A 10,304-nucleotide genomic window follows, 5' to 3' on the forward strand; every position below is an offset into this window, starting at 1 on the left:
GACCCAATTGTGACCTCAGTGAGCGTTTCTTTTGTGTCTTAATACAAGTGGGCAGTCACACCCTGCCCTCTCAAGACAAATCTTTTCCCCAACTCTACATGCACGTAATACATACACACCCTTCACTCAAAAAAAAAATAAATAAATCAATTTGATGACTCCTACACCAGTTTGGGAGTCCACATCTGGGGAGGGGACCACAAATGTCTTCAAGTCGGACTGCTTTTTTTCTGGTATCGTCCGTAAATGTGTTGACACCCTTTTAACGTTTACTTCATTAACTTCTGCAATATTCATACCTTTAGACTTGGATTTAGATTTGGAACACCATCTCTCCTCCAGTAAACCTCATCTTTTCTAAACCTTGGTTTAACTCAGTGGTTTCCAACCTTTTTGAATTCTCGCCCCCCTTCATTAAATGACAAGTTCCCTGTGCCCCCTCCACTCTGGTTTAAATACTGCTATTTACTGTCATAGTCGGCACAAGTCAGAGATAAAAAAAAATATTTCTCACCTTTCTCACCAGACGCAAGGTAGGCAATGCCTGTCAGTGTCCGGCCTCTACGAATCTTCTCCAAAGGTCTCTATCCATGAAATCCTCATCTCTGGTTATTTCTTGTAGATTTCTTCCTCTTCGTTCAGTAGCTTCTTCAACTCCCTGCATCCATCGCTTCCTAGGTCGTCCCACCGGCCTCCTGCCTAGAGGAACCCATTCCAGAAACTTCCTTGCGTATCTTGTATCTTCCATTCTTCGGACATGTCCATACCATCTCAATTTGTTCTTTTCAATTATCTTCAGTATAGATGTTATCCCTAATCTCTCTCTGGTTTCTTCATTTCTAATTCTATCAAGTCTGGTCACACCTCGGATCATTCTCAGAACTCTCATTTCTGCTGCTTGTATTTGTGAAGATGTTCTTGTTGTCAGTGTCCAAGTTTCTGACCCATATAGAAGTACTGGTCTTAGTATTGTTGTAAATATTATGGTTTTAGCTTTTGTTGGAATATTCTTATCTTTAAGTATGGGATACAATGCACTGACATTTGCATTGTACTTCTGTATTCTATTTAAAATTTCTATATTCTGTCTGTTTTCCTCGTCGAAAAGTACTCCCAGATAACAAAATTTGTCGGTCTGCTTCAGTTTAACGTTTTCTATGTAAATATTACATTCCTCCTTTATTCTGCCAACTTTCATTATTTCTGTTTTTTGTTTGTTCATTCTCATTCCTTCCCTATTTAAGACATCATTCCATCTTGTCATGGCCTCTTGAAGATCTTGTTGGCTTCCTGTCACGACAGCGACATCGTCTGCATAGGCCAGCGTGATCTCTTTATCCTCCCTTACACACACTTCCTTCAGGCATCTGTCCATGTATATAATGAATAGCAAAGGAGAGAGCACTCCCCCTTGTCTCACTCCTGTCTTAATGCTAAACCATTCACTCTCCAGCTCTCTGTTCTTGACTCTGCTCTCCGTGTTCTTATATATACTCTTAATTACTCGTATCAGTTTAGAGTTTATGCCGTAGTCTTGATGTTGTAAGACTCTCCACAAGCAATCTCTTACTAGTGTGATGGTTGCGCTTGCTTCTCTGAGCAGAGTTTCTCAAACCTCGGAGAATGTGATGAAATTGAGACCCGTAATTTCTTTTCTATTACTAAGCGAGAACGGTATTTTGTTTTGAGAACAGCAACTGAACTAAATCCTGATTCACACAAGTATGATGTCGCAAAACGTAATAAAATGTCAGTGGCCTTAGTTGACAAGGAAGGGTACTCATCTTTAACTTGCAACCAAAATTTTTCCAAAGGTCCTACATCAAACACAAGTTTCAGTGAACCGTCACATGACAAATCAATAAATTGGTCCTGGTCAGCTGTAGACAGTGTGCTTGTAGAGTTATCACCAAATGGGTTCCTTATCCATTCATAATCACTTGTGTCTACATCTTTGAAGTAAAATGAGCACTTCCCCAGGAGAGTGTTCGAGTGCTCAGCAAACAATTCATTTCCACCTAGTACGCTAGTATGTTTGAAAAACTCTTGCAAGTTTGGTAACATATCAAAACTGTTATTTTCTACATTCCTTTTCCATAACTCAATTTTCTTCATAAATGCACGTATTTTGTCACTCTGTGAAAATATTCATGTGGAGCCCCTGCATAGACTGATTCAGTTGGTTAAGTTTCTCAAAGATATCAACCACGTAAGTTTTTTAAATGAGATAATCATCTGTGAACAAGTCTCCATCATTGTTTTTATTTTTACAAAGGAATGTAGCAATTTCATTTCTAAGTTCATACACTCTCTGGAGTACTTTTCCACGGGATAGCCAGTGTGATTCACAGTAATACAGTAGAGCAGTGTGTTCCGCACTAAAATCTTTACATAACTGTGCAAACAGTCTTCCTTTCAATGGACTGTTCTTTATGTAATTTACAACCCTGGCAACATCTTTGAGCAAATAACCTAATTCTTCATTCACACTGCCTGATGCAAGTACCTGTCTAGGAAGCATGCAGTGCGTCCATGAAGCGTGTGGAGCCTTTTCCCTCACCAAAGCTTGCAGTCCAGCATGACGTCCTGCCATTGACTGGGCTCCGTCAGTGCACAGTCCAACACAATTTTCCCAGCTTATTCCATGTTCATTGAAAAAATTGTCAATCATGTTGAACACTTCTACAGCTGTGGCTCTACCAACAATAGGTTTACAAAACAACAGATCTTCCTTAATTTCATTGGTAGATATATAGCGCACACAAGTTATTAAATGAGCATTTTTCACGACATCATTAGTCTCATCTACTTGCATCCCATAATGCGAATATCTAAGTACATCTGTCAACTGATCACATAAATCATCACTAATGTCTGAAAATCTTCTGCCAACTGTATTATTTGCAAGAGGAATGCTGCGTAACTTGTTGGCACTTTGTTCACCGAGCATTATTTCCACCATGTCAATAGCGGTGCGTAATACCAAGGTTTCTGCTATGCTGCGAACTATATATATATATATATATATATATATATATATATATATATATATATATATATATATATATATATATATATATATATATATATATATATATATATATATATATATATATATATATATATATATATATATATATATATATATATATATATATATATATATATATATTTAGGAGGCAGTAGACACCTGCCGAAACGATAATTACTCCCGGTGAGGTCTAAAGCACTGCTGAAGGGGTGCTGTGAACTTATCATTAGATCCAGCTGTGACCTCACTGAACGTTTCCCTTTGTGTCTCACAACACAAGGGAGCAGTCACAGCCTGCCCTCTAAAGACAACTCTCTTCCTCCACACAAAACTACAAGCACCTAATAACACACACACCTTTCACTCAAAAATTTTCAAATCATCATGGCGACTCCTACACCAGCCTCGGAGTCCCCATCTGGGGAGGGGACCATAAATGTCCCCAGGTCGGACTGCCTTTCTGTCGACGACCTTAAGTGTCTTGACACCCCCATCAACTTTTTCTTCATTAACTTCTGCAACATTCGCGGTCTAAGATCTAACTTTCAATCTGTAGAACACCACCTCTCCTCTTCTAAACCTCATCTTCTTTTCTTCACTGAAACTCAGGTGTCTGTAGCCCCTTTTCTGTTCTCTCCTACTTTCTCTATCCTCATTTTCGATCCAAGGCTGGATGCTGCGTTTATGTGCGCAATGATTTAACCTGCTCTCGTGCCCACGCTCTTGAATCTTCCGAGTTTTCCACCATCTGGCTACGACTACAGAGTCACTCTCATACTAAATTTATCTGTGCTGTATACCTCTCTCCTAACTTTTCTGACTATAAGAGGATTCTTTGACTACTTAACTTCCAAAGTGGAGTACATTCTGACCCTCTTCACTTTTGCAGAGATCTCCATTCTTGGAGACTTCAATGTTCACCACCAGCTTAGGCTTTCCTCTCCCTTCACTGACCATCCTGGTGAACTAGCCTGCAACTTTGCTATCCTCCGTGACCTAGAGCAATTGGTGCAACACCCTACTCGTATTCCTAACCGTCTTGGAGATACGCCCAACATTCTTGACCTTTTCCTGACCTCTAATCCTTCTGCTTATGCTGTCACCCTTTCTTCTCCGTTGGGCTCCTCTGATCACAATCTCATATCCTTATCTTCTCCTATCACTCCAATCCCTCCTCAGGATCCCCCTAAGCGAAGGTGCCTCTGGCGTTTTGCCTCTGCTTGCTGGGGGGACCTGAGGAGGTATTTTGCTGATTTTCCTTGCAATGACTACTGCTTCTGTGTCAGAGACCCGTCTTTGTGTGCTGAGCGCATAACAGAGGTGATACTGTCTGGCATGGAGGCATACATTCCTCAGTCTTTTTCTCATCATAAACCTTCTAAACCTTGGTTTAACACTGCTCGTTCTCGTGTTGTACATGATAGAGAGGTGGCCCACAAAAGGTACTTAAGCCTTCCATCACCAGAATCTCATGCACTTTATATTTCTGCCCGGAACCATGCCAAGTCTGATCACCAACTAGCCAAAAACTCCTTTATTAACATAAAATGTCAAAACCTTTCAAGATCTAACTCCCCTCGTGATTTCTGGCATCTAGCCAAAAATATCTCCAATAACTTTGCTTCTTCTTCTTTCCCTCCTCTACTTCAACCAGATGGCACCACTCCTATCAATTCTATTTCTAAAGCTGAACTCTTTGCTCACACCTTTGCTAAAAACTCTACTTTGGACGATTCTGGGCTTGTTCCTCCTTCTCCTCCACCCTCTGACTACTTCATGGCACCTATTAAAATTCTTCGCAATGATGTTTTCCATGCCCTCGCTGGCCTAAACCCTCGGAAGGCTTATGGACCTGATGGGGTCCCTCCTATTGTTCTACGAAACTGTGCCTACGTGCTTGCACCTTGCCTAGTCAAACTCTTTCAGCTCTGTCTGTCAACATCTACCTTTCCTTCTTACCGGAAGTTTGCCTACATTCAACCTGTTCCTAAAAAGGGTGACCGTTCTAATCCCTCAAACTACCGTCCTATTGCTTTAATTTCCTGGCTATCTAAAATTTTTTAATCTATCCTCAACAGGAAGATTCTTAAACATCTATCACTTCACAACCTTGTATCTAATCGCCAGTATGGGTTCCGTCAAGGCCGCTCTACTGGTGATCTTCTGGCTTTCCTTACTGAGTCTTGGTCACCCTCTTTTAGAGATTTTGGTGAAACTTTTGCTGTTGCCTTGGACATATCAAAAGTTTTTGATAGAGTCTGGCACAAAGCTTTTATTTCCAAACTATCCTCCTACGTTTTCTATCCTTTTCTCTGTAACTTCATCTCAAGTTTCCTTTCTGACCGCTCTATTGCTGCTGTGGTAGACGGTCACTGTTCTTCTCCTAAATCTATTAACAGTGGTGTTCCTCAGGGTTCTGCCCTGTCACCCACTCTCTTCTTATTATTCATTAATGATCTTCTAAACCAAACTTCTTGTCCTATCCACTCCTACGCTGATGATACCACCCTGCACTTTTCCACGTCTTTTCATAGACGTCCAACCCTTCAGGGGGTAAACATATCACGCAGGGAAGCCACAGAACGCCTGAATTCTGATCTTTCTAAAATTTCTTATTGGGGCAGAGCAAACTTGGTATTGTTCAATACCTCAAAAACTCAATTCCTCCATCTATCAACTCGACACAACCTTCCAGACAATTATCCCCTCTTCTTCAATGACACTCAACTGTCCCCCTCTTCTACACTGAACATCCTCGGTCTGTCCTTTACTTATAATCTGAGCTGGAAACTTCACATCTTATAATCTGAACTGGAAACTTCACATCACAATTTTAGCTAAAACAGCTCCTATGAAGTTAGGTGTTCTGAGACGTCTCCGCCTGTTTTTCTTATCCCCCTAGCTGCTAACTCTGTACAAGGGACTTATCCGTCCATGTATGGAGTATGCTTCACATGTCTGGGGGGGTTCCACTCATACTGCTCTTCTAGACAGGGTGGAATCAAAAGCCTTTCGTCTCATCAACTCCTCTCCTCTAACAGTCTAACTGACTGTTTTCAGCCTCTCTCTCACCGCCGCAATGTTGCATATCTAGCTGTCTTCTACCGCTATTTTCATGTTAACTGCTCTTCTGATCTTACTAATTGCATGCCTCGTCTCCTTCCACGGCCTCGCTGCACAAGACTTTCTTCTTTCTCTCACCCCTATTCTGTCCACCTCTCTAACGCAAAAGTTAACCAGTTTTCTCAATCATTCATCCCTTTTTCTGGTAAACTCTGGAACTCCCTGCCTGCTTCTGTATTTCCACCTTCCTATGACTTGAATTCCTTCAAGAGGGAGGTTTCAAGACACTTATCCACCAATTTTTGACCACTGCTTTGATCCTCTCATGGGATTGGCATTTACGTGGGCATTTTTTTTATTAGATTTTTTTTTGCCCTTGGCCAGTGTCATTTTTACATAAAAAAAAAAAAAAAAAAAAATATATATATATATATATATATATATATATATATATATATATATATATATATATATATATATATATATATATATATATATATATATATATATATATATATATATATATATATATATATATATATATATATATATATATATATATATATCACAGCACATTTCATCAGACTATTAACATGTACCTTTCCTTCTTGCTGTAAAGTCCACGCTTACCACTGAACTCTACCATACAGGAGCAGGCCAGAGTGTTCATCCTTTGACATACTCTATCCAAGATAGGGTATAGTCTTTAACTTTTGAGAATAGAATGTGAGAATAGAGAGTTTAATCTCTTAAACTACTGCCCTATTGCTTTAGTTTTCTGCCCCTCTGAAGTTGAAGTTCTGAATATATCCTGAATAGGAAGATTCTTAAACATCTATCATTTCACGATCATGCATGTGATCACCAGTATGGGTTCAGTCATGGGGTCTCTATTGGCTATCCTTACTGAGTCTTGGTCATCTTCTTTTAATGATTTTGTGAAACTTCTGTTATTACCTTAGACAAAAGGTTTTGACAGAATATGACAAAATCTTTAATTTCCAAACTGCCTTCCTACCTACTTAGTTTTTATCCTTTTCTCTGTAATTTCATCTCAAATATCCTTTATGTTCTTTTTATTGTTGCTGTGGTAGGCTGAGACTATTCTTCTCCTAAGTCTACGTATTAAAAGTGGTGTTCCTATCATTCATTAATGATCTTCTAAGACAAACTTCTTGTCTTATCAACTTCTACATTAATACCACTCTACATTTTCTTATGTCTTTTCATAGACGTCCAACCCTTTAGAATCTAAATAGCTCACATAGGGAAGTCACACAACGCCAGACCTCTAATCTCTTTTAAATTTATGTTTGGGATAGAGCAATCCTTTTAAGAACTCAATTTTTTCATCCATCAACATAACAGAACCTTCCAGATAACTATCTTCTCTTTTTCATTGACACTCACTTGTCCCCTGCTTCTTTCTACACTGAACTTCCTGTGTCCATCTTTCACTGATAGTCTAAGGTAGAAACCTCACATCTCATCTCTAGCTAAAACAGCTTATGTGAAGTTAGGCATTCAGAGTCGTCTCTGCCATTTTTTCTCACCCTCCCCGCCCTCCCCCAAGTTATTCTTGTGTGTAGTATTGTCCATGTTTTCGCAGGAGTGAACGAAAACATAAGTAGAACGGATGCTGCATATATAATAACCCATACAGTGTTGTGATTTGTCAGAAATAAGGGTCTTGTCAGGTTGCATTTTTTAATTTTTTTTTATTTATTTTTTCTATCCTATAAAATTATATAAAAAAATAACAAATCGTTTCATATGTATATTATTCCCATGCTATGAATCGAAGTGTGGCTGCCATACGATTTTGATTATTGGATTTTGTTCCCTTCTCAGAGTTCACGATATCAGACAAGGGATGCGGAATTTCATTTTTATATTTTTCAAAGCTTTTATTCTCACCTTTATGTACACTTTCTACAACACCATAGAATGTGTAATAATTAAATATATCATAAATACCTATAAATAAACAAGAATTGGATATTGGAAAAAATGGTTGGATGTGCATACAGCAACTCCTCACGTCTCAAGGCCGTGGCTAATATATATATATATATATATATATATATATATATATATATATATATATATATATATATATATATATATATATATATATATATATATATATATATATATATATATATATATTATTATTATTATTATTATTATTATTATTATTATTATTATTATTATTATTATTATTATTATTATTATTATTATTATTTTTATAATCATAATTATCAACAATAATAATAATCATATAATAATAATGATAATAATTATAATAATAATACAATAATAATGACAAAACAACAATAAATAAATAATAAAAATATAAAAAATACAAAATGAGACTCTTACTCAAGAAATAACTATAACGACTAATGACTGTTTTCCATAACTGGTTGCAGGAGGAACTGCCCTCCAATGGATCCTCACATTATTTGCATCAAGCCCAACCTGGAATGCTACTTGAATGAACGTTTTTCCTGTCCCCGTGGCAAGCAGTGCTGTCCCGCAGAGTGCGGTACTCAGTGTGTCTCGAGGTCCAGTAATCAGTAATGAGGGTGAGTTTTGACGAGAGAGAGAGAGAGAGAGAGAGAGAGAGAGAGAGAGAGAGAGAGAGAGAGAGAGAGAGAGAGAGAGAGAGAGAGAGAGAGATACATCCGACGCAGTGCAGAGTCTCCCAGCGAGTCTCTGCACTGCGTCGGATGTCAGGAAACCTCGACTCCCGGGGCATCCTCACACTGTACAAGACTCAGATACGGCCTTGTATGGAGTACAGTGCCTTGTCCTGGATGTCGAGTGCCCCCACCCACTTGCAGAGACTGGATACTGTGCAACGCCGTGCCCTGCGCTTGGTGGGGATGGACGGACAGCAGCAGCAGCAGCAGCAGGAGGAGCAGACCGGAGTCACGTCGCTGGAGCATCGGCGGGACGTGTCGGCGCTGGTGGTCCAGCACAAGGCCCGGGTTCTGGAGGTCCCTCATGTCAGCTCGATAAGGCTCCCACCACGAGCTGTCCAGAGGGAGTCCAGGACCACCACCTCCAATGACATGCTGGTGCAAGTGCCTCGATCTTACTCGAGGCAGCACCAGCGCTCTTACACAGCCAGAACCTCCAGACTGTGGAATGTGTTTACGGCAGCCACGAGTGATACACAGACAATGACACTCCAGCAAGTGAAAGTGGCTGCACACAGGTGGCGTAAAACACAACCCCCCACACTAGTGCTGTGTTAATCATGTCTATATATATATATATATATATAGTAGGATGAGTTCACTTTTTGTATATATTTTCTTCTTTACATTTAAGCATAGGCTTTTCAAATAACAGCATAAAAAACGTGCTGTTTTAAGCCTGATGTAAATTTTGTTTAAATAAAAAAAAGAGAGAGAGAGAGAGAGAGAGAGAGAGAGAGAGAGAGAGAGAGAGAGAGAGAGAGAGAGAGAGAGAGAGACAGAGAGAGAGAGAGAGATAGAGAGAGAGAGAGAGAGAGACACATAGCTTAAAGAGGGGGGGGGTGTGGCAGTATTCATACTCTGGCTGTGTTGAGAAAGGCCGATGCATCCAACTCAGCAAGTAAAAATGTGAAGAGGGTTGCTTTATGCACCCTCCTCCTCTTCCTCCTCCTCCTCCTCCTCCTCCTCCTTTCTTTCTCCTCCTCTAGCATCATTATATATATATATATATATATATATATATATATATATATATATATATATATATATATATATATATATATATATATATATATATATATATATATATATATATATATATATATATATATATATATAATATTTCATATATCCTTCCCACATGCGTGTGTTCATATATTCATCCCCACATGTCCCCATGTCCAGCCAACCAATTCTGTTTTAACCTTTCTCCTTCTCCTCTACCTCTCAAGGGAAGGATATAGTCATAAAAAAGACCTGCTCATAGAATATCTCTTCTTCTCCCAGTGGAAGAGATAAATCAATAACTAATTCGTCCACATCAGGAATGGGCTGTTAGATGACTTTCTTGGAAGGAGTGTATCATTATCGCGTAATGATTATTGAGAAACATTTTACAGTGTTGTTGGGATCAACTGATCTGTCCATAATTTATATAGCATAACTTTATCCATGTTAAACAAGCATTGTACATGTATTGTGATTTATAACTGGTGAAACACTGT

This window comes from Scylla paramamosain, unplaced genomic scaffold (genome assembly GCF_035594125.1).
Source record: "Scylla paramamosain isolate STU-SP2022 unplaced genomic scaffold, ASM3559412v1 Contig22, whole genome shotgun sequence".
In the NCBI taxonomy this organism is placed as follows: Eukaryota; Metazoa; Arthropoda; class Malacostraca; order Decapoda; family Portunidae; genus Scylla; species Scylla paramamosain.